Source organism: Chenopodium album, chromosome 21 (genome assembly GCF_948465745.1).
Source record: "Chenopodium album chromosome 21, dcCheAlbu1.1, whole genome shotgun sequence".
NCBI classification, from domain to species: Eukaryota; Viridiplantae; Streptophyta; class Magnoliopsida; order Caryophyllales; family Amaranthaceae; genus Chenopodium; species Chenopodium album.
In genome coordinates, this window is record NC_137854.1 from 32,912,137 (window position 1) to 32,936,008 (window position 23,872).

The 23,872-nt window shown below is 34.5% G+C and overlaps 1 pseudogene; it reads right to left on the reverse strand.

Moving 5' to 3' along the window:
• Positions 1-12,384: 12,384 nt before the first annotated feature.
• Positions 12,385-15,103, reverse strand: LOC145602637 (trans-resveratrol di-O-methyltransferase-like; annotated as a pseudogene).
• Between the last annotated feature and the right edge of the window lie 8,769 nt (positions 15,104-23,872).

The window sequence follows — 23,872 nt, forward strand, 5'->3', positions numbered from 1 at the left end:
GGGCTCGAAAAGAGCTTTCCAACGATATATTATAAGCCCAATTTCGATAAATAATGAGGAAGTTATGGCCAAAATACTAAATTGGGCCCGGTTTGATCTTTACATACGGCCCAACGATCTAGGGGATGACCTATTATTATTCTTAAAGCTAGTAGGATTGATTATAGTCTTCTAGAATAATCTAGAAGGTTCTTTTCATATCCTAGTGGAATTAGGATTGATAATTATGTATACGAGTTTTACTTGGAATAAAATAACGTTTTATATGAAATTACAATTTTAGCCTTCGTACGGACCTTATGACTAAATTTTTTTGACAAAGGGACTCCGTGCTGAAAGTGCGTTGAAAAACTACTTTGTCGCAAAACGACAAGCTTGTCGCCTAGCGACAAGGTTGGTTTCTGGCGACAGAGTGGAGTTTTATTCCTTTCCAAATTTTGACTGTTTTCAATCGATTTCTGGACTATTTTCCTATAAATAGGGTCCTCGGATCCCCGTTTTTAATCATCTACAATATAAAATCTATAATTCACAATCATCAGCTCTCATCTCTTTCTATCTCTAGCTATAGCTTTTACAAACACAATTCCGCATTCACAAGATCTAGAAACACCTAGCCATGTTCGAAGTTGCCTTCGCCTTAGACGTGAAAGGTTTATACTTTTCTGAGGGTTTGGTCCCAAATCCAGTCTAAACTTTTTAATTCTTTCTTTCAATTATTTGATTAATTGTTTGATTTTATTATTTCATTGAAGTTTACTAACGCGTATATTTTGTTATTAGAAAGAGGTACGAGATATCAAAGTAAGTAATTAGCTTACTCCCTCTTTATTTCAATGTAGAAAGCATGTTTATATTTGATTAATTTCTAGTATAATGTTAGGATGTTTTTATTGCTTTATAGTATCATGTTTGGTTGCCTCTTAATTCTTTCTAATATCATGTTAGTATCATGTTAGGTTTAAAGCTTTGATCATTAATGCTTAGTGACATGCTATAATTTGTTATTATTCTTGTTAGTATCATGTCTAGGATCTTGCTATTATTAAGCTTTATTATTAACATGATTTTGATTATTAATATTATGTTGCTTGATATATATTTATTGTTATTGCTTGATCACGCCCTTTTTATGCATGTTTAAAGGGAATTTGTACTTGAAATCACGCTTAATAAGATAATTAATAGTTTGGTTTAGGCTCATATGATTTTAATTCAAGTGATCGCCAATAACAGATTTGTTTTTGCATTAATATTCAACCAACATAGATTAAACAGGTTTAGGGTTAACCTAATGTTTGCATGTTAGTTAGAAAGCATACATGAATACGAATAGAATAAATTAGAGGCTTATTTTATAGGGCGGGTTCTTTATCTTTTAGATTGGATTTGTACCCTCATCCCCGAACCCTATTTGGTTCTAAACCTTTTGGAGTTGACGATCTCATGGATCGTTAAGGGGTGTAACCTTCACCCTGTGAACGGTTTACAAGTTCCTAAAACTTGTTGGCGACTCTTTTGCTCTCTTTTCTTTCCCTTTGGACGCCACCATACTTAAGGTATGATCACAGTGGGGTTCAAGCTTGGGGTTAATGCTTGAAATATTCCCTACGGGTTCATACACGTGTTGTTTGAACACCATACAACATAGGGTATTCTGGTCATGTTCTGTGAAATTTTAAGCTAAAATGATATAGTTTTTGTACTATAAGAAATATATATAATACCATTTGTAGACACCCATTTTTGTCTCCCAAAAACCAAACCCAGTGATGAATGCCTTTCACGTCGAACCATAATCGAATGAGGTGAAAGTGTTGAAAGTCAAGTGTTGCGGTTTAGTTTTATTAAAAAGTTCTCTTCTCTAGATCTGTTTTTGAAAATAACTCTATTTTATTAAAAATAGCCAATCCAGTTTAGTTTGGTCCATTATAAGGGCCCAATAATAGTGTAATTGGATGGGGCTCGAAAAGACATTTCCAACGATATATTATAAACCCAATTCCGATGAATATTGAGGAAGTTATGGCCAAAATACTAAACTGGGTCCGGTTCATTATTTACATACGGCCCAATGATCTAGAGGAGGACCCAATGTTAATTATTATTTCTAAAATTATTAGGATTAATTATAATTTTCTAGAAGTCTCTAGAAGATTCTTTTAAATTCTAATAGAGTTAGGATTTATAATTATTTTAAGATGGATTTTTATTTAGGAATAAAATATTATTATTTTTAAATTATACGTTTTTAGCTTCTGTACGGATTCCATAGATCAAATTTGGTTAAAGATCGGATTCCGTGTGGAAAGCACGTGAAAGCCAGGCTGTCGCCAAACGACAAGTCTGTCACTTGGCGACAGACCTTGTCGCCTGGCAACAGACCTTGTCGCCTCGCGACAGACCCTGTCGCCTGGCGACAAAGTGTAGTTTTATTCCTTATCAAATTCTATGATTTTCCGGACTATTTTTCTTATAAATAGGGTCCTTGACCTCCGTTTTTTTTTATCATCAACTCTCATCAAGAATTACTTGATTTCTCTCTCTCTTTCTAAACCAGCCTTTTATTAAACACAATTCCGTATACACAAGATTTAGAATCACCTAGCCAAGTTCGAAGTTGCCTTCGCCCTAGACGTGCAAGGTTTGATATTTTCTGAGGGTTTGGTCCAAATCTAGTTTAAACTTTATTTACTTTAATTTAATTCTTTAATTTAATTTTTATTATTTTCATTGAAGTTACTAACTTGTGCATTTTGTTATTAGAAAGATGTACGAGGCTTCAAAGTATGTAATCTTATTGCTCTATTCTTGTAGAAAGTATGTTTATTATTTATTAATTCCTAGTATCATGTTAGGATGTTTTTATTGCTTTCTAGAGTCATGTTTAGGGTGCTTTTATTCTTTCTAATAGCATGTTAGTACCATGTTAGGGTTTAAAGCTTTGATCTTTATTGCTTAGTGACATGCTAGGGTTTGTTATTAATCTTGTTAGTATCATGCCTAGGATCTTGCTATTATATTTAAGCTTTATTATGTCTTATCATTGTTATGCTTATGATGCTTATTATTATGTTGCTTGATTTATATTATTATTGCTTGATCACGCCTTTTATGCATGTTCAAAGGGAATTTGTACTTGAAATCACGCTTAATAAGATAATTAATAATTTAGTTTAGGCTAATGTGATTTTAATTCAAGTGATCGCCAATAATAGTTTTATTTGTGCATTAATATTCAACCAACATAGATTAAACAGGTTTAGGGTTAAAATAATGTTTGCATGTTAGTCATAAAGCGCACATGAATACGAGCAGAACAAAGTAGAGGTCTATTTTATAGGGCGGGCCCTTTCTTTTGTAGATTGGATTCGCACCATCATCCTCGAACCCTATTTGGTTCTTGACCTTATGGAGTTGACGATCTCCTGGATCGTTTTGGGTTTACAAGTTCCTAAAACTTGTTGGCGACTCTTTTGCTCTAGGTTTCTTCCCTTTGGAACGCCACCATACTTTAGTTTATGATCACAGTGGGGTTCAAGCTTGGGGTTATAGTGCTTGAAATATTCCCTACACCATTAGAGTCTTAATTGTAATATCAGATAACACATTAGTATCATAGAAATTTACCAATATGATATAAATTATTTATACTACTAGAAAAATATCATAACATATTTATACCATCATAAGGTTTTATAACACTAGTATACTATCTAATGATATTATGTATTAATTTAATAAGGTAATGCTATATGTAGCCCTAAGGGCTATATATAAGCATTAAATATACTCTTGGAAATTGTATAAAATTAGGAATTCATGACAAAAACACGCGTAAATCAGTGTAATTAGTGTTTATATTTTCATGATTTCTTAACTTTTAAGGATTTTCAAGGCTAAATTTAATGCTTATATGTAGCCCTAAGGGCTATGTATAACATTTTCCATTTAATAATATGTCATCTTTACTATAAAGTTCATACTCCTCCGTCCCTAGATTACATTCCTCTTTCTCTCTATTATGTGAGGAATTAATGCTAGAAAGAGGAATGTAATTTAGGGACGGAGGTAGTATTATTTACAAAATTGTCATATTATGTAGGAAAAATTGCAATAAACCACCTTTTATAACACCTGTTTTTGTTTTTTTTTTTTTTTTTTTTTTTTTTTTTTGCGAAGTAACAGCTTAACCCGATTTTGGGTGTTTGACTTGGTTTTCCAACGTTGACTTAGCACGTGTGGGTCATGTGATCTTCTTCCTTTATTTTTTTTTCTATTTTCCCTCACCTACACCACCTCGATCACCGCCACCGCCACCTCACTGCCACCCCCACCAACACCACCTCACCGCCACCACTAACTCACTACCACTCTCACCAACACCATCTCACCCAATAAATCTGCTCCCATGAAAATTCCACCCCTGTTCATTCAGCCCCATCCACCCAAAAACCCCACTCCACCTCTTCATCCCTTTCCTCCATTGAAGCCCTGAGCAAGCACATACGAAAACAAATAAAAATTGAATTAAAGACCACATTGGTGTACATTGGCCTTTCGACATTAAACCTAATTACATCATTTGTGGGCAAAAACGAAGAATCTTATTTCAATTACAAACCCTAATTTATAAAAGGAAAATTTGATTCTAATAATCCCACCTTTGCCCGATTTACAAATAATAATCCCACTTATTAATTATTATTTAATAATTTCACCTTTGGGGGGCATCTTCTCCTATTGGTCCCTTATAACCGGTAACTTGAAGAATGGGTAATTTTTTTTTCTTTTCCTTTTTTAATTTCTATATTCTCCCTCATCCTCATCACAAGTCAGCCATCCTCCCTTTTCCTTCCGTGACTTTCCCACCTCACTTTCTCTCTCTTCATACCACAAGATAATAGATTAATTAATAGTAGCAACAATAGGGGAAATGGGAAATGCGTAAGGTTGGGTGTTTCACGGGAGGGGAAAGGTCGAGCTTTTTCAAGTGAGGATTTCGAGGGTAGGGGTTTCGTGCATAGGGTTGTCGAAATTGGTAGGGCGTCGGTAGGGGTGGCTGACCATGGGTGGGGATTTTCGTGGGTGGGGTGGCTGGTTTGTAGGTGGGAGTAAGAAACCATGGGTGGGATTTTTCGTGGATGAGGATGGTTGGTCCGTGGGTGAGGATGCTTGTTTCAGAGAAGAGGTGGCTGCGTGCCTGCTTGTAGGAAGTAGCAAGTATGGGTGGCCGGAATCAATGGAGGGGAAGGGGAAAAGGGAAAGAAAACGATTATTTTTTTTAAAAAAGAAAATTATTTTTTTATAAAAAATAACTAAAAAATTTTGGACAAATCATAAAGTGACATGTGGCATGTTCACCCACTATATCGGTTGGTAACAGGTCAGGGACTATTTAAATAAGATGACCCCTAAAGGTGGGATTATTAAATAATAATCGATAGGTGGGATTATTATTTGCGGACCAGGCAAAGGTGGGATTATTAGAATCAATTTTTCCCTTATAAAAATTCTAAAACCCAACATTATTTACAAGAAATTACAGTAATTACAACAACTTACTCTACTCGAAATTAGGTTAATTGCAACAATTCATGCTAGAAAATGGAGTTTTCTTCATTAATGGCGAGTAATTGGGACTTTGTTGGAGAAGAAGGGAGGAGAGAGAAAGTTGAATTGGAGAAATGGAGGGTAAATTGGGGGGGGAAGAAAATGGGGAACTCATCGGAACGCGTGCTTCTCACGTGCAAGTCAATGCCTGAAAACCAAGTCAAAGGACAGAAACTAGGGTAAGGTGTTAATTCGTAAATAAAAAATAAAATATAAAAAAAAGGGTGGTACTAGGTGGGCTTTTACAAAAAAAAAAAAAAAAAAAAAAAAAAAAAAAAAAAAAAAAAAAAAAAAACAAAAACGAAAAAAAAAAAATAAATAAAATTATAAGGTGTTTTTTTTACAAAAACAATTGTTACAAAAGATGGTTTTTTGCAATTTTTCCTAATATGTATTGGTTCATACCACACGGTAACACAGGTATATACCAATACTTAGTGCTACTCCTCCAAAAACCGTGGTTGTTGAAAAGGTTCATACTTTGTTTGATTTCAGATGAGATTGAAAAAGGGTACAACTCACATGAACTTTCTAATAGTTCATTAGATTGTATGGCCAACATGTGAACCTTCGGTCCTTCGGCACGCCCCATGAAACATTGCCAAAAAAAACCAACAAAAGATAGTGTATTCTATTCAATGAATTGCCATCAATCGTCATTGTTTTTTTTAAGCATTTTACTACACTATAAGCGTCCTAATTAACAGGACCAATCATTGGCAATCTAATAAAGCCACTCAAGTGAGACAGATTAAAAAAAGTCACAAGTGCACAGAATTTGTTTTGGGCTATATTGAAGGTAGGTAAAGAGACTAGAGATGACTACTAAATGTTGTGAATCGGGTTGAATAATTGGAGATAGTCCGGTCGACCAAATGCTCATTTGTGTTCAAATCGGTCATAAACCCGATTTCACAGGTGGATGTGTTGAAAGTTAACTTTATAGGTCAAACCTAATATAATACTCCCTCCGTCCTCGAAAGAACGATCCATTTAGCTTAATTTTAGTTCCAAAAAGAATGACCCATTAGCAATAAAATACCCACCAATCTGCAACAATATTTATGCAAAATTATTTTCCCCATATAAAATTTTGTTTTTCTATGTACTTTTATTACTATCTCTCTCTACTTTTTTATAAACCTCATGTAAATTTATCTTTCCAATGTACTTTTACTTCTTTTTATTTAACTTTATTAATGCCCGTGAAATCAACCCAAATGGGTCGTTTTTTCGGGGACGGAGGGAGTATTAGTCCAATATGTCAATTGCGTGCATTACATACACTAGCTTCTTTCTTCGTACTTATATACTTCGTAGATGAGAGTGAGGGATAACTCAAGTGGTTAAAGCTTCCCTCCCCGTTCCAGGAGATCATGAGATCGATTCTCACCCCCGCCCTTGTGGCTCTCTTAATACTCGACCATTTCCATTAGTTATGATTATATCATCACTTACCAATAAATAAAGATTATGATTGAATAGGTGTGCTAAATTAGTTGCCTAATTAATTAATTTTTGAAAAAGTTTAATTAGTGTCCAATCTTTTCAATTTATTATTCGATTGAAGTTTTTAACCATAAAATCATACGCCAAGAGGGTATCAACTCTACCCTTAAGTTACTTAATTGTGGTACTTTAGAGCAATCGAAGTAGTAGGTAGACCTTATAGAATGTTTAGATCTTTTTCTTTTTCACAATACGAGACACTCACATGTCTTATTTAGGAAGACATGCTTCAACAATTAGATTCTATTTGCATTGAAATCTCTCAATTCCAAATAAATTAGACAAAAAGGTAGTAATTAATAATAACAGATTAGGTAGGATGAAGTGTTTTAAGAAAAAAAGCATTTCAAAAATATATGAGTAGAATTACAACTAGTTTTACAAGCATGACACTAACTAAACCTTAACTACTCTCACGAATTTTTTGATCCGGTATTTACGAGCCAGACACTTGGGAGCGGAGGAGAGGGTAATGGAACCCCTACTCCCATCACCCTCATTTGGTAGGATTCAAAGGTCAAACATTTAAGATTTGAGGTAAGAAACATACGAAGTTTATTAACACTTTGTTGGTAAGTAGAATGATGTAGGTAGAGTGGGCACAAAGCCACAAACAGTGTAAAAATTTACTTCGTATTATATATGACCGATCATATACCTTAAATGGAAAAAGAGAAAGAATAATTATTATTTTTAACTGGTCAAATAGAATGGTATAGTGTATCACCCCCAAATCTCCCTCTACGGAAATACCAGTATAATACGTATAATTATATCATAGAGATAGACTTGGGCGTATTACCGCCGCATGATTACGCAAGGCTACTCAAAACTTACTAAATAAAACCAATACTTTGCAGCGGATACTCAACTTTCTTTTATTAATACTTATAAAAATAGTAACATTGTTATAAGTACTCAACATAAACACAAGACCAACATTCCTAAACTAGGTGAAGCAAAATCCCGGGACTCCCATGTGCTCATTCATGACTCCACCTGAAAATAGTCAACACTGCTTACCATTACGGTAAACAGGGCGAACCAAAACAAATAAAAAATACGGATTAGCAAATATGCTAAGTACGATAAGTTCAAGATAATGTAAACTCAATTTATTTGCAAACATGCTTTTAAAATCAATTCCAATAATTATTCCAATAATTCCAAACGCATGATTCAAAACCAAATCTCATTATTCCAAGAATCAATAAAACCAATTCCTCATATTAAAACCAATTCCTCTCTCAAGTGTGCACCCCCCCAAGCTAGTCTCCTTATGTTACAAGGCTATTCTTGAGGAAAGACCCGGTCATACAAAGTCCAAGGCCATATCAATAAACCAAATCCGCATAGTGGGATTACCAACATGCTTATAAAGCATTAATAATAATAACAATAATAATTATTCAATGGTTCAATAAATCCTTTTAATTATCCAATAATTCCAATAATTCAATCTCCTTTTTAATAATTCCACATACTTTCAAAATCAAAACCTTTTAAATAAATACTTGAGGATAAAATCTCATATTAATAACTTTTCAAAATCAATAACTCTTCCTTAGAAAAACCTTTTATTTAATGCAACAAACCTTTTAAAATCAAATCCTTTATTTAAACATGATAAGTAATCCAAACCATTCAAATCATGATTTAAAAATCAATCATTCAAAATACTTTTATCAATACCTTCAAACATAATTTATTTCAAAATCATAATACAAATCACTTTAATTCAATCACCAATCAAATCATGTAAAACATGTTATTCAAACCAATCACTTTCAAAGGTATCTAGCCACCTAACGTACCTTGATTCTTACTTAGCAAAATCACACAAAAGGAACCACAAGAATCTTGATCGAACGCACCCTACAAATATATATAACATTAATCAATATAAGGTTAACAAATAATTAAAAACCCCCGACTATATGTACATGAACCTTTTAAATTAATTTCTCATAAACATCATTAAAAATCTGATTTTATATAATTAAAACTACTCATAATAATTATTTATAAATCCCCCATAATAATAATAATAATAATAATAATAATAATAATAATAATAATAATAATAATAATAATAATAATAATAATAATTGAATAAGAGAAGAGAAGAAGAAAAAATAAGAAAACAAGAAAGAGAGAAGAATTGGATTTGCGTTGGAAGGAATAGGCAGAATTTGCAGAAGCTGTAACTCCTTTGAAAGTGAAGATTATAAATTATAATAATATATATTATTGTTATTGCTTGATCACACCTTTTATGCATGTTTAAAGGGAATTTGTACTTGAAATCATGCTTAATAAGATAATTAATAATTTGGTTTAGGCTAATGTGATTTTAATACAAGTGATCGCCAATAATAGTTTTATTTGTGCATTAATATTCAACCGACATAGATTAAACAGATTTAGGGTTAACCTAATGTTTGCATGTTAGTCAAAAAGCGTACATAAATACGAGTAGAATAAAGTAGAGGCCTATTTTATAGGGCGGATCCTTTCTTTTGTAGATTGGATTCGTACCCTCATCCCCGAACCTTATTTGGTTCAAGACCTTATGGAGTTGACGATCTCATGGATCGTTAAGGGGTGTGGTCTTCACCTCGTGATTGGTTTACGTTTTGATGCTTGAAATATTCCCTACAGCATTCATAAAATTGTATGTGCCACGTGTATCTTTTCTTACACCCGTATAGCGCCACTTCATCATTCAACAACCTTTTGCATCATGCCACATCATCATCCAATGTTCTTAATTAAAAAATGCATACAAAGAGATTTGAACCCCAAACCTCATTGAATGGAACCCAAATGCATTACCATCTTAGCTAGAATTAAGTCATGCTTTATTAATCCAAATTTATATATAAATACATACATGTAAAAAAAAAATCCAAAATAAATTATTAGTCATTGTATTCTAATTTACCCATGTTAAATAAATTAATTAGTCTTTTAAAGCTTCTAATATAAAAATGAAATTATTCAAAGTATCACCCGGGGCAAAGTACGGGTCACACACTAGTCTATACTAATTTATTAAAAGGCGTTCCTAAGAAAGTCTATGTGCCACGTAGCCCCCTTCATAAGGCCGCATCATCTACTCAACTTCTTATTACGCCATGTCACCCACTCAATGCCACGTGGCTCTACCTTCCATTTATTTCTCATTGCATGTCATGCACTTATATTAAAAAAAAAAATGTTCTCCGCAAGATTTGATTATGAAACCACTAATTCTAAAGTTGAGCATCTTACCACCAAGCTGTAGAATATTTTATGTTACTTTTTGAGACACATATTAATATATATAACAGATTATTTACAAGAAAAAATTTAATGACCCGAGGCATCGCCCGGGCCCAAATACTAGTTATATATTAAAAAGCGTTCCTAAAAATTTCAATGTGTCACGTGTATTTCATTCTTGCACTAGCAGAATGCCACATCATCATTCAATATGCCACGTGTACCTCTAGCATATTTTTATTTCATGTCATGGTTAACCAAAAATGAATATAGTGAGGTTTGAATACAAGACCTCATTGAATGAAGACCAACTTATAACTATCTAAGCTGGAAACTAATCACTTCCACCTTTGCACATAATTATATAAATACATATTAGAAATAAAAGCAAAAATTATTCAAAACTATTTATTATTAACATTCGAAGCAACGCACGAACACTAGTTAATAATCTATATCTATACTCTATACTTTATATATTAAAAAGCGTTCCTAAAAACGTTTACGTGCCACGTAACACCCTCGCCATGTCATCTTTCAACTATGAGCATATTCTAATAAAAATGTCTATCATGAAATTCGAACTCACAACCACAAAAATATTCACTATATGTCTTACCATCTCATCCATATATTAATCATGCTTTTATATCGACTCATAAATATATAAATTGGAAGGAGATCTGGACATTTTAATAACTGCAATTCTTAAAAAAAAAAAAAAAAAAAACGATCCTATTATTTGGTAATTATGATCATCGAGATAATCCATACAAGCAAGAAAAATTAACTATTGTTATAAATTTTAGTTATTTAATTATTTTGATAGTAATTATTTCTTTATTCTCATAATTTCATTATATTATATATTATATACAAAGGATATGTCTATATAATTTTTTACAAGAATATGTTTATATAATTAGTCAATAGCTGTTCCATAAATAATTTATTCAAAGGTTTAATGAGAAACTATTATAAATTATAAACAAATAATGAATTAATAAATAATAAAGAATAAACCTATTTATTCAATTACAAGTGTTAAAAAAATAACATGGAGCATTGCCCAGACCACACACTAGTTAATAATATTATAATGCGATATGTGATCCAACTAGACACAATTTGTACATAACCCAAAATTGACATCTTTGTAAGGAACTACGGAGTGAAGTATGAAGAGATAGGCTTGCAAGCGAGATAGGGATATGGGCTGATGAAGGAGTAGCTCGCTTGCTTGGGCTATGCATATTGTGTTGGGCTTTGATGTAAGATTCGTGGTTTGTTTGCAACAACCAGTACTATTTTATATTATGTGGTGGGATTGGCAAATTTTAATATGCACCATGGTCCATGTAAAATTATGTGTTTCAACCAATCAGATTTAGATTATAAAGCCCCACATATTCTCTCACCTCTTACACTTTCCTAATTTCTAATTTCTCTCCTCTATTTTCTCTCTCTTAATTTTATTCAATATTTGTTTTTGATTAAATTCCTTCATCACCATTGTTATCACCATAGATTAAATTCCTCCGTCTCCTCCTCTTACAATAAATTAGTTTCTGATTTCTCTCCCCTCCATTTTTCTCTCTCTTGAATTCAATTATCATTTTGTTTTTGATTTAATTTCTTTATTACCATTGTTGATCACCATAAATTAATTTCAAATTTCGTTTTCTTCAACTTTCAATTTGAAGTTTTGTTAATGGAGTTTCTACAATGAAGTGAAGTTAAAAATGGCGGATTTAATTTGACGAGGAGAAGGTGGTTAAGACAACAAAAATAATTAGTTTCCGATGAGATCCATTATCTTAATCACCATAGCTTGGTTTGAGTTTCGAAATATGTATCTTTCATAGCCAGACACAATCAAATGAGTACATTCATACAAGTAGAGAACACATATAAGTAGGCTGATTATATAATAACACAAATTGCCATAAATGATCAAACATATGTGTCATCAATCCATGTAGGATATTTGACCCTTAGAGTACATTCATACAAGTGGAGAATATATATAAATAGACCAATTAAACATACTTATCTTTAATAACTCACATTGCCATACACAATCAAATGTGTCAATTCATGAAGGATGACACTTAAGAATACATTCATACAAGTGGAAAACACATATAAATTGGCCGATTAACCGTCATACATATCTTTAATGAGACACATGATAAAACGTGTGTCTTTTTAAAACCCATTTGGCCGTGACTATAAATTTATCAAGGATGTAACACAATTGCTGACCTTAAACCCAATATAGGAAGAATACAATAGTCACTAAAACCAGCAATAGTAAATAAATTCTCCCATTCTTGTTTAGTTCGTTCTTGTCCTTGAGTAACGGACATCATCTCCATATCAAATAATAATTGAGCATCATCAAAGCCTTTGTAATTGTCGGTTTGAGGATTTACAACTATATCAATTATAATCACTTTACCTCCTTGTTTTTTGCTGGGAATTGCCGCTTTGCATTGTTGCAATATCTTTATGCAATCAGTATCATTCCAATCATGCAATATCCACTGCAGATTTTGTAGTAAAATGCATTTATTTTGTTTCAAAGCTATTGATACACTTTTGACGTTATATACAAATTTAATTTTAACCATCTAGATTATAATTCATAAATAGGAATATATATATATATGTATATATATGTATATATGTATATACATATGTATATGTATATACATATGTGGGATCTTCTTAGTTTCATCATTTGATCATAATTAGAGATCAACTATTCACCATCAAACTTAAGCATTGCTAACGTTATTAGCTAACATATTAGCTAATGTACATGTTTTAAATATATATATATATATATATATATATATATATATATATATATATATATATATTGACTCCACACAAAGATGTTATAACGTGAAATTCTATTTGTCTCACTCTAATTCGAACACTCTTTAATGTACAAGATTTAAGTTATGTGGTTGTACTTTGAGTATTGAGTCATTAGTTCTTACTCCCTTCGTTTTTAAATACTTGCTGCATTTTTCCATGTGTGGAGTTTTAGGAGAAATTGGAGAAAGTAATAAAATATTGAGGTAGTGGGGTTGGTGAAAGAATAAAAAAATTGTAAAAAAAAATCAAAAGTAGTGGAGAGAATTGAAAGAGAGAGAATACGGAATTAATTTTGTTGGGTCCACTTAGTGAGAGAAATTAATTAAATGTTGTAAAAGTTTTTCAAATAAGGAAATGAAGCAAGTATTTAAAAACACCCGGAAAAAAAAAGTGAAGCAAGTATTTAAAAACGGAGGAAGTATTATGATTTAAAAATACATGTAATTACAATGGGATTATAGGACTAGTTTTACGAAAAAGAAGGTGTGAAATTAAAGGGAAATATTAAGCTTAAAAAGGGTCTTTAAGAGCATTAATAAATAGTTTAATACTCTCATCCGATTAACATAAGTTGTTATTAAAAAAAAAATTAATGTATTCATTTGCTTTAATTTATCTTTATAAATAGACTATACATGATGATTTGATACTTATATATTTGGAGAATTATAATTGTCTGATTATTATAACATATCGTGGTCTCAATAGATACATAGTTCAAATATTATTATAAACAATGTACGTAACTTTCCTATGTTAGAATGACTATGTAAACAAATTGTTGATAATTACGTTACGTGTTGATAATATATGTAGTGTAAGGACTTTATATAATAAAAATTGAAAAAAATGTATGACGTCTTGTTTCCTTAAGTAGGATTACATCAGTACGAGGAATAGCCTCAAACATATCACCAGCAACAAGTTGACGTTGCTACCATCCTTTTGTAACACTCCAACCACTTGTGGTAAATCAAGTACATTGCACTTCAACCATGGGAAGGCCTCAGAAATGGCCTTAGCCATGGCCCCGTTACCGCGCACCGACATCGATGAATGACTCAATTCCCTCAAGTAAGCCCTTGAAAACATTATTGGTGAGCAACAAGCTTGTAACAAAGCGAGAATCACTTTCCATGGCTTGGTTAAAGAAATCATTAAATTCGGCATCTTGGCCAGCTAATTCCCAAAGATTCTTCCCGTGAGCAATGTGGAAAGGATATTCAACCTCGCTTTTGAACCAACTACTTATATGATGAGATGATTTTGTAAGCCGTGGATCAAGCATTGCAAGGGCAAAGGGAGCTTGCGAAAGAGGGTGATCTTTCAACAGAAGTTGGGAGCTCAATGTAAGAGCAAATCCATCTTCGCCGTTGGCTAAAGTTTTCGTACAGAAGAATTTGGAGGATACAAGAAGGCGCATCAAGCGCGAAAGAGAAGTGACTTTGTTAGGGAGGATAGGAAGTGAATTGGCAAGCTCTTTAAGAGTCATTGGTTTGGCATGTTTATTAATGGTGTCTGGAATGCCTAGTTCAATTGCACATTTTAAGGCCATGGATTTATGAAAGTAGAAAACATGACTCCATATATGAGCTTGTGCCTCTAGTAGTTGCTCTTTTGCTTCTTCTTTGGGGTAGATTGCTGAATCCATTTGCATTCCAACTTTTTTTTTTTTTGGAATGATTGATATGTTGGTAGCCAGTGTAGATACCAATAACTTTATAATGACCTGAATATAACTTTATCTATAACTATTACTACAGTAATTACTGCTTACACTATCTACCATCGGCTTCTTGTAAAAGTTTTACCGCCAAAACTATTAGTGACATTATCTTTCCCCTTCCCCCCCACCCCCCCTCTTTTTGTTCTAGATAAATCAACTGTTTGGAAAGCTTTTATGACTAAATTACACTACAATAAATTTCATATTATTAAACCAGACACTAATTAGAATGACACGTGTTATTTCACGATGCTATAATTTCCCTTCCAATAACAATTTTCAATAAAATAAAATAAAAATATTTGTACTTAGTTTTCTAAAATATCAACTTATACATTATAACTATTACATATAAGTATTAAAATATTTTTGTTTTCTCATATTTTATGCATATTTAATACTAGTGAATCAATTCATTATTTATTATATACATATTTATATTTTTATTATAATTATCCAACATATATATGTGCGTTGCACGAGATATAATCTAGAATCCTACAAAAAAACAAAAGGTGGTTGCTCTTTCAATTTCCTTTTTTTTTACTCCTAGATAATTTTTTAGCCTTTAAAAAACAATCTTCATCTGCTACATTTTATTAGTAATTGTATGGAGTATGGATTTCCTGTTCTTTATTAATTCTAAAAATTTTTTATAATGAAACAAAAACCACAAAACTAATGCTAACATTTTATACAATTTATTTAATTAGGAAGTGAATTACAATATTTAACTCAAGTCTTTCAATTCATTTTAGCTCAATTTATCTAATGAGAGGGATCACATTTTGTGATACAAAGTATATATTTTGCTTTGATTTAATTTACACACATGCATACTGGAAAAAATTTTATTGTCAAGATTGTGCATTGTACGGGACTAACCTTTTATGTATATTATTATAATTTATAATCTTCACTTTCCAATTACTAGTACTCCCTTAGTGTTTTTTTTTTTTTTTTTTTTTTTTTTTTTTTTTTTTTTTAAGTGTTACAATTTTCAAATGTGGCCACTTTTTTACCCTTTGTTTTACTCTTTTTTTCCTCTATGTTTTTTTGTAACCCTTTTTTTAATTAACCTTTTTTTTTCCCTTCCTTGCTCTTTTATGTGTTATTTTTAGTGTTACAAGTGGATATGATGGAGAAGAAGCATTGGAAACACAAGGAAAGAGCTAAGTGTCATGAGGGAATGCCGAAAGAGCAATTAGGAGTAGATTTTAGTTGTATTTTATTAAGTTGTTTAGTGTGGTTGTTGTTGTTAGGGTAATAATTTTATGCTTTGTAATGGATTAAAGCCACAACTTTGGCTATAGTGTGTACTACTTTGACCACTTATGGTCTATTAAATGAAATGCAATGGAATTATTATCATTAGTTATGCAATATTTGTGCAGATTAGCAACAATTAGATACTATACTAATACAAAAGGATGGTACAAATTAAATCTCATGAAGCATATATAAAAGTTGAACCTCCCATTCTTTGTCACTTTTTCTCACCAGCTTATTCTCGATTATGATTGTCTTGTACAAATCTTTGCAAATTGCAACATATGAGATCCTCTTTTATGGTGGGCTTCCTGTACTCGATTGTGATTGGGTCGTACAAATCTTAGCATTATATTATAAGTGATCCTCTATAAATCTATTATGGGCTTCCAGTAAGAAAAATTCTCCTCCATGAATTTAAGTATGTCACCTTCGTCAGTGACAGTAATATCTCCATCACGAATCACATACACACAATAAACAAATAAATTTCTTTTTTTTAAAAAAAAAAAAATGTTGAACCAAGCTATTGTTAATGCCAAAAATCGTCAAGGAACGACCTTTGGTTGGGATACCGATAACTAGATAAAAAGGGGGGTTACGAAATGTAAACAATAGAAATAGAGACACAATATGGTGACGCGGAAAACCCTGTTATACTAATAAGCAATAAACAGAAATAACTTATCTCTTGATGCGTGAACCAAACTGACAATAGCCGCGTCGTGGAGAACCACTGACCTAAAAGACGATTCCGCGCTACCTCCCGGTGCAGTAGACAATTGCGGTCGCCCTCCAGGATAAGCACGGCGCCGGAGTTTATGTGCACTCACAAACCCGACTGGAACTCAGAATACTTGCCCAGAAAACAGAACAGGAAGAACATGTGTTTAAATAATTTTAGAGAAGAGAGAAGACTGATTGTGTGTTTTCTTTTGGCTGAGAAAACCACTGAATATTTATAGGGTGAAGAGGAAAAACGGGAAGCATAAAAGGTGGGAAGAACCTGGCCAAGAAGATGACCAGATTAATCTAGTCAGTCAACAAACGAGGCAAGAAACAAGGGAGTGAATTAATCAGCTAAAATCAAGGGATTAATGGCTGATTAATTCCCACAACAGTCAGAAAATCCCAACAGTCAAAAACGGATACTTGGAATATTCTGTTAACAAGAAAAAGGAAATAAAATTTCTCCAAAAAGATAACAAGGACCCACGCCCGCGCATCGCATTCCCCAAGACCCCAAGTCCCGAGGCCCGAGCCCGACCCGACCCGACCCGACCCGGCTCGGCTCGGCGCGCGCGCGCGCGTGTGTGTGTGTGGAGTAACACACACCTCCAACTTACTCAACTAAGTAGTGCTAAAGCACTACATTATAAAAACAAGGAAAAACCTTCCTCCCCAATCAATGTGGGACTTTTCCCCTTCCATTGTTTTTCTCTCTCTCTCTCTCTTATTTTTTCCTAACACTCTAGCATTATATCAAGAACTTCCAACAATCCCCCACAGGTTCGAAGATATGAAAAGAATGAAAGAAAAAAAAAAATGAATTCTGGGCAAAACAAAACAATTGCATAAGTGTCAATGTCTCGCGACTTGAATTAACACATAGTGGACATCAAGCTATGATCCCTCACCTACCAAGTGACCTTCGTCTTGAACTCAATAGGGAGTTAGGGACCCGTCACTTTGAGCCACACAATTGAACATGTATAATATTCTGAAATTCCGCGAATAAAGGTGACGCATTATACTGGCCATACGTCCAGCCTGGATGCTCATAGGTGCTCTAGAGTATAAGCCCACGAAATACTCATAGGAAGCGGCCACACTTCCACACCTAAGTAGGTGAACTCCATCAAGTGTGAGCTACAACACACCTCCAAAAATATGGATATGGGTTCATTAAGAGCCGTATGCTCATCCTCTTTCTCATATGTAGCTAAGCACAAAACAAACATCTAGAGATGGACAAATAATATAAGAATGTGCTTCCGAATTATTACATAACGTTCCCCTTTGAACTCATAGTGAGTAGGAGTTCATTATTTCACAATTCATACAACGGGCTTTAGCCCCATCTCTTCCGATGTTTCCAAAACTAGTTTTTTACATAGGCCTTTAGTTAACGGATCCGCAATGTTCTTTTCGGACTTTACATAGTCCAGTGATATCACCCCTTCAGACAACAAATTTCTGACGGCTTTATGCCTCAGACGGATGTGTCTCTTCTTCCCATTATAGGCATGGTTGTGTGCAACAGCAATAGCAGCTTGCGAATCACAATGAAGTGCAACTGAAGGAGCTGGCTTCCCCCACAGTGGAATATCTGCAAGCATGTTCCTCAACCATTCTGCCTCATGACCTGCCAATTCAAGAGCAATAAACTCAGATTCCATAGTAGACATAGCAGTACAAGATTGCTTACAAGATTTCCAGGATACGGCTCCACCCCCAAGGGTGAAGACATAGCCACTAGTGGAGTTAACTTCATCATTATCGGATACCCAGTTGGCATCACAAAAACCCTCCAAAACTCCAGGAAATTTGGAGTAGTGCAAACCCCAATCCATAGTACCCTTAAGGTACCTAAGCAACCTCCTTAGAGCAATCCAATGATCACTGCTTGGATTATGAGTGTACCTGCTCAACCTACTAACAGAATAAGCAATGTCAGGTCTAGTGTAGTTCATAAGAAACATAACACTACCAATAATTCTAGCATATTCAGACTGATTAACTGGATTACCATTATTTTTCTTTAAGTGGAAACTTGGGTCATAGGGAGTCTTAACTGGATCGACATTAAATGAGTCAAACTTTTTAAGAATTTTTTCAACATAGTGTGACTGATTAAGACAGATGCCATTTGGAGTCCTTTTGATTTTTACTCCCAAAATCACATCTGCCTCACCCATGTCTTTCATTTCAAAGTTCGAACTCAAAAACTGTTTTGTCTCATTTACACGATCCAAGTCAGTCCCAAAAATCAACATATCATCCACATAAAGACAAATAATTACACAACCATGACTATCATGCTTAAAATAAACACAAGAGTCACCTTCATTAACATGAAAACCATTACCAGTCATAGTCTTATCGAATTTGTCATGCCATTGCTTTGGAGCTTGTTTAAGCCCATACAATGCCTTGACTAACTTACAAACCTTCTCCTCTTGTCCTGGAACAACGAACCCTTCAGGTTGGACCATGTAAATCTCCTCATCCAAGTCACCATTCAAAAAAGCAGTTTTGACATCCATTTGATGAACAACAAGACCAAAAATGCAAGCAAGAGCAATTAAAGTCCTAATGGTTGCAATTTTAGTAACAGGGGAGTAAGTATCAAAATAATCAATGCCAAACTTTTGAGTAAAACCCCTTACCACTATCCTTGCCTTATACTTGTCTATGGATCCATCGGCCTTTAATTTTTTCCGAAAGATCCATTTACAAGTAATGGGCTTACAACCTCTAGGAAGTTCAACCAATTCCCAAGTGTTATTATTGAGAATTGATTGTAATTCACTATCAATTGCTTCTTTCCAAAAAACAGCATCAACTGACCTCATTGCCTCATCATAGGTTCTTGGATCATCTTCCAAAACAAAAATATGCACAAAATCATCATCAATTAAGGAAGATTCAGATAAATAAGAAGTAATAAAATCAGGACCAAAACTATTTTCCTTTCTTGCCCTTTTGCTTCTCCTTGGCTCCAAAACAGAATCATCGTTAGTAATAGGAGCATTAGCAATAGGTAAACTAACAGAACTACTAGCATGCAATTCACTATCATTAGAAGGAGACATTTTCAAAGGAAAAATGTTCTCAAAGAACTCAGCATCTCTTGCTTCAATGATATGACCACCTGCATAAGAGTTGTTAGCACCTTTAACAAAGAAACGATAAGCTGCACTTTGATAAGCATAGCCAATAAAAATAGCATCAACAGTTTTGGGACCAATTTTATCCCTCTTGAAACTAGGTATGCCTACTTTTGCTAGGCACCCCCACACTTTCAAGTATTTCAGGTTTGGCGCTCGACCTTTCCATATTTCGTATGGAGTCTTGTCAAGCTTCTTGTGAGGAACCCTGTTCAAAACATGACAAGCAGAAAGAATAGCCTCCCCCCACATGTTATTAGGAAGCCCAGAACTAATAAGCATAGAATTCATCATATTCTTTAAAGTTCTATTTTTCCTTTCAGCTATACCGTTTTGTTCGGGTGAATAGGGAGCCGTCGTCTCATGAACAATGCCAAGTTGCTCACAAAATGCCTTAAGAGTGTCAGGGCTGTACTCACCACCCCTGTCACTCCTAACTCTCTTGATCTTTTTGTCTAACTGGTTTTCTACCTCAGCTTTATATTTGAGGAACATTTCCTCAGCTTCGTCCTTAGACCTGAGAAGATAAACCATGCAAAAGCGTGAACAATCATCAACAAAAGTAATATAATACTTTTTACCCCCTCTACTTTCGTGATTATTAAAATCACCTAAGTCACTATGAACAAGTTCCAGTACTTCAGTCTGTCTATCTACTGATTTAAATGGCTTTTTAGTAAATTTGGCTTCAACACAAACTTGACATTTCGAAAAATCAGTTTTAGAAAAACTTGGAATCAAATTTAAGTGTTTAAGCCTTTTAACAGAATCAAAATTAACGTGGCCTAATCTAGCATGCCATAAATCAATAGACTCAGCAATATAAGCAGAAGAAGTACTAGCATTCTTATTCATAGTGTCAATTTTAACATCAAGAGTAAAAAGCCCCCCATTACAAAAGCCCTTCCCCACAAATTCCCCATTGCGAGTAAGAACTAATCTATCAGAACCAAAGGAGAGCTTCAGTCCAGCTTTCATGAGCAAACTGCCAGAAATTAAATTCCTGCGCATTTCTGGAACATGCAAAACATTAGTGAGAGTAAGCAATTTTCCAGAAGTGAGAGTGAGAACGATCTTCCCTTTGCCTTGGATAGATGCAGAGGCTGAGTTGCCCATGAAGACATTTTCACCTTCAACCTTGTCATAGGTAGTGAACATGTCCTTGTTGGCGCAGATGTGTCTGGTAGCTCCAGTGTCAACAATCCACTCAGCAGCATTCCCTGTAAAGTTAGCTTCTAAAACAACAGCAACAATAACGTCAGAATCTTCAATAAGGTTTGCTTGACTTTGCCCATTCTTCTTCTTGACCCTGCAATCTCTAGCCCTGTGACCAGTCATACCACACTCATAACAGATCCCCTTAAACTTGTACTTCTGAATTTTCCCATTAGGCTTAAGGTTACTGTTTTTGGCTTTGGACTGGTTGTTTGATTTGGGTTCAACAAGGTTGGCTTTGGCAGAAGAAGAGGAAGGGAAAACAGAAGGGGCTTTGTCTTTGATACGGTTTTCCTCCTCAATTTTGAGGTGGGCAGCAAGTTCCTCTAAGGTTAGGTCTTTCTTTTTGTGCATGAGTTGGTTACGAAAATCCTTCCAAGAGGGAGGGAGTTTCTCAATCAGAACAATAGCAAGGGTAGTATCACAAATAGACAGACCTTCAGCAGCCATATTAATACAAACAATCTCATAGGCATGAATCTGATCAATAATAGGCTTATCATCAACAACTTGAAAACTTAACCACTTACTAACACAATAACGTTTAGTACCAGCATCATCAGTTCCATATTTTTTCTCTAAAGCATCCCAAATATCCTTAGCATGATGAAAACCCATATAAATATCCAACAGACTATTCGACATATAATGCAACAACATGCCCTTACAAGTTCTATCATCCTTAAAAAACTTAATCTCATATTCAGACAAATCATCTTTATCAACAGGTTCAACAATATCATCAAGAACATATGCAACATCAATCTGCTCCAAATAAAAACACATCCTAACAGCCCAACGTTTATAATTCTTTCCATCAAGAGGTTCTAGTTTAGACATATCAGGAACAAGGAATTTGGAAGCCATGATCGTCTTTTAGATTGTTATACTAATAAGCAATAAACAGAAATAACTTATCTCTTGATGCGTGAACCAAACTGACAATAGCCGCGTCGTGGAGAACCACTGACCTAAAAGACGATTCCGCGCTACCTCCCGGTGCAGTAGACAATTGCGGTCGCCCTCCAGGATAAGCACGGCGCCGGAGTTTATGTGCACTCACAAACCCGACTGGAACTCAGAATACTTGCCCAGAAAACAGAACAGGAAGAACATGTGTTTAAATAATTTTAGAGAAGAGAGAAGACTGATTGTGTGTTTTCTTTTGGCTGAGAAAACCACTGAATATTTATAGGGTGAAGAGGAAAAACGGGAAGCATAAAAGGTGGGAAGAACCTGGCCAAGAAGATGACCAGATTAATCTAGTCAGTCAACAAACGAGGCAAGAAACAAGGGAGTGAATTAATCAGCTAAAATCAAGGGATTAATGGCTGATTAATTCCCACAACAGTCAGAAAATCCCAACAGTCAAAAACGGATACTTGGAATATTCTGTTAACAAGAAAAAGGAAATAAAATTTCTCCAAAAAGATAACAAGGACCCACGCCCGCGCATCGCATTCCCCAAGACCCCAAGTCCCGAGGCCCGAGCCCGACCCGACCCGACCCGACCCGGCTCGGCTCGGCGCGCGCGCGCGCGTGTGTGTGTGTGGAGTAACACACACCTCCAACTTACTCAACTAAGTAGTGCTAAAGCACTACATTATAAAAACAAGGAAAAACCTTCCTCCCCAATCAATGTGGGACTTTTCCCCTTCCATTGTTTTTCTCTCTCTCTCTCTCTTATTTTTTCCTAACACTCTAGCATTATATCAAGAACTTCCAACAAGATAAAAAGGGGGGTTACGAAATGTAAACAATAGAAATAGAGACACAATATGGTGACGCGGAAAACCCCAATGAAGGTGGGTTAAAACCGCGGGCGGGTGGCTACTTGTCCACTAATTCACTATGATACGGGCGTTATAGCCATTATTGGTACAAATAAAATGATAATTCGGGCGTCTAAGGCCATAGATGGTAAAGAAAATAAATAAGAACAAGAGTTAAGTATACATTAGAGCTATTGAGAAGATATATAAACTTTGAGTTGATCATAGAGCTTGTAGAACAATTGGATGAGACTTGTCGTCGTTTAGATCGTCAAACGGAGCCTCATGATGTATCTTTTGTTGAAGTATCTTGTAGTGTATTCTTATGTGGTGTTTTATGCTTTGAATATGGTGTGTATGATCTCCCTTAATGGTTGGTCGTTGGTCCCCTTTTATAGGTCATTAAGTGGTAGAAAATCGGTTGAGGAAGGTAAGGATGACTTCCTTGATTTTAGGAGGTTGTTTGTTGACTTCAAGACTTGGTCCCTTGATGAATGTGGACTTGGTTAGGCTCCATATCCATTGTAACTTCATTGAGTGGTTAAAGGCTGCCAGAAATTCTCTCCTTGATTATAGGATCCACTAGTAACAACATTGACTTGTTCCGCAGCTTTCTGGCGTCGCACTGCGAGACGCGTCATGGTTGGACGTCGGGCGTCAGCGTCAGTGTCATCTTCAGACGTCGTATGTCTGAAGGACATCGAAGGTCACTGGAGGTCGACGGAGGT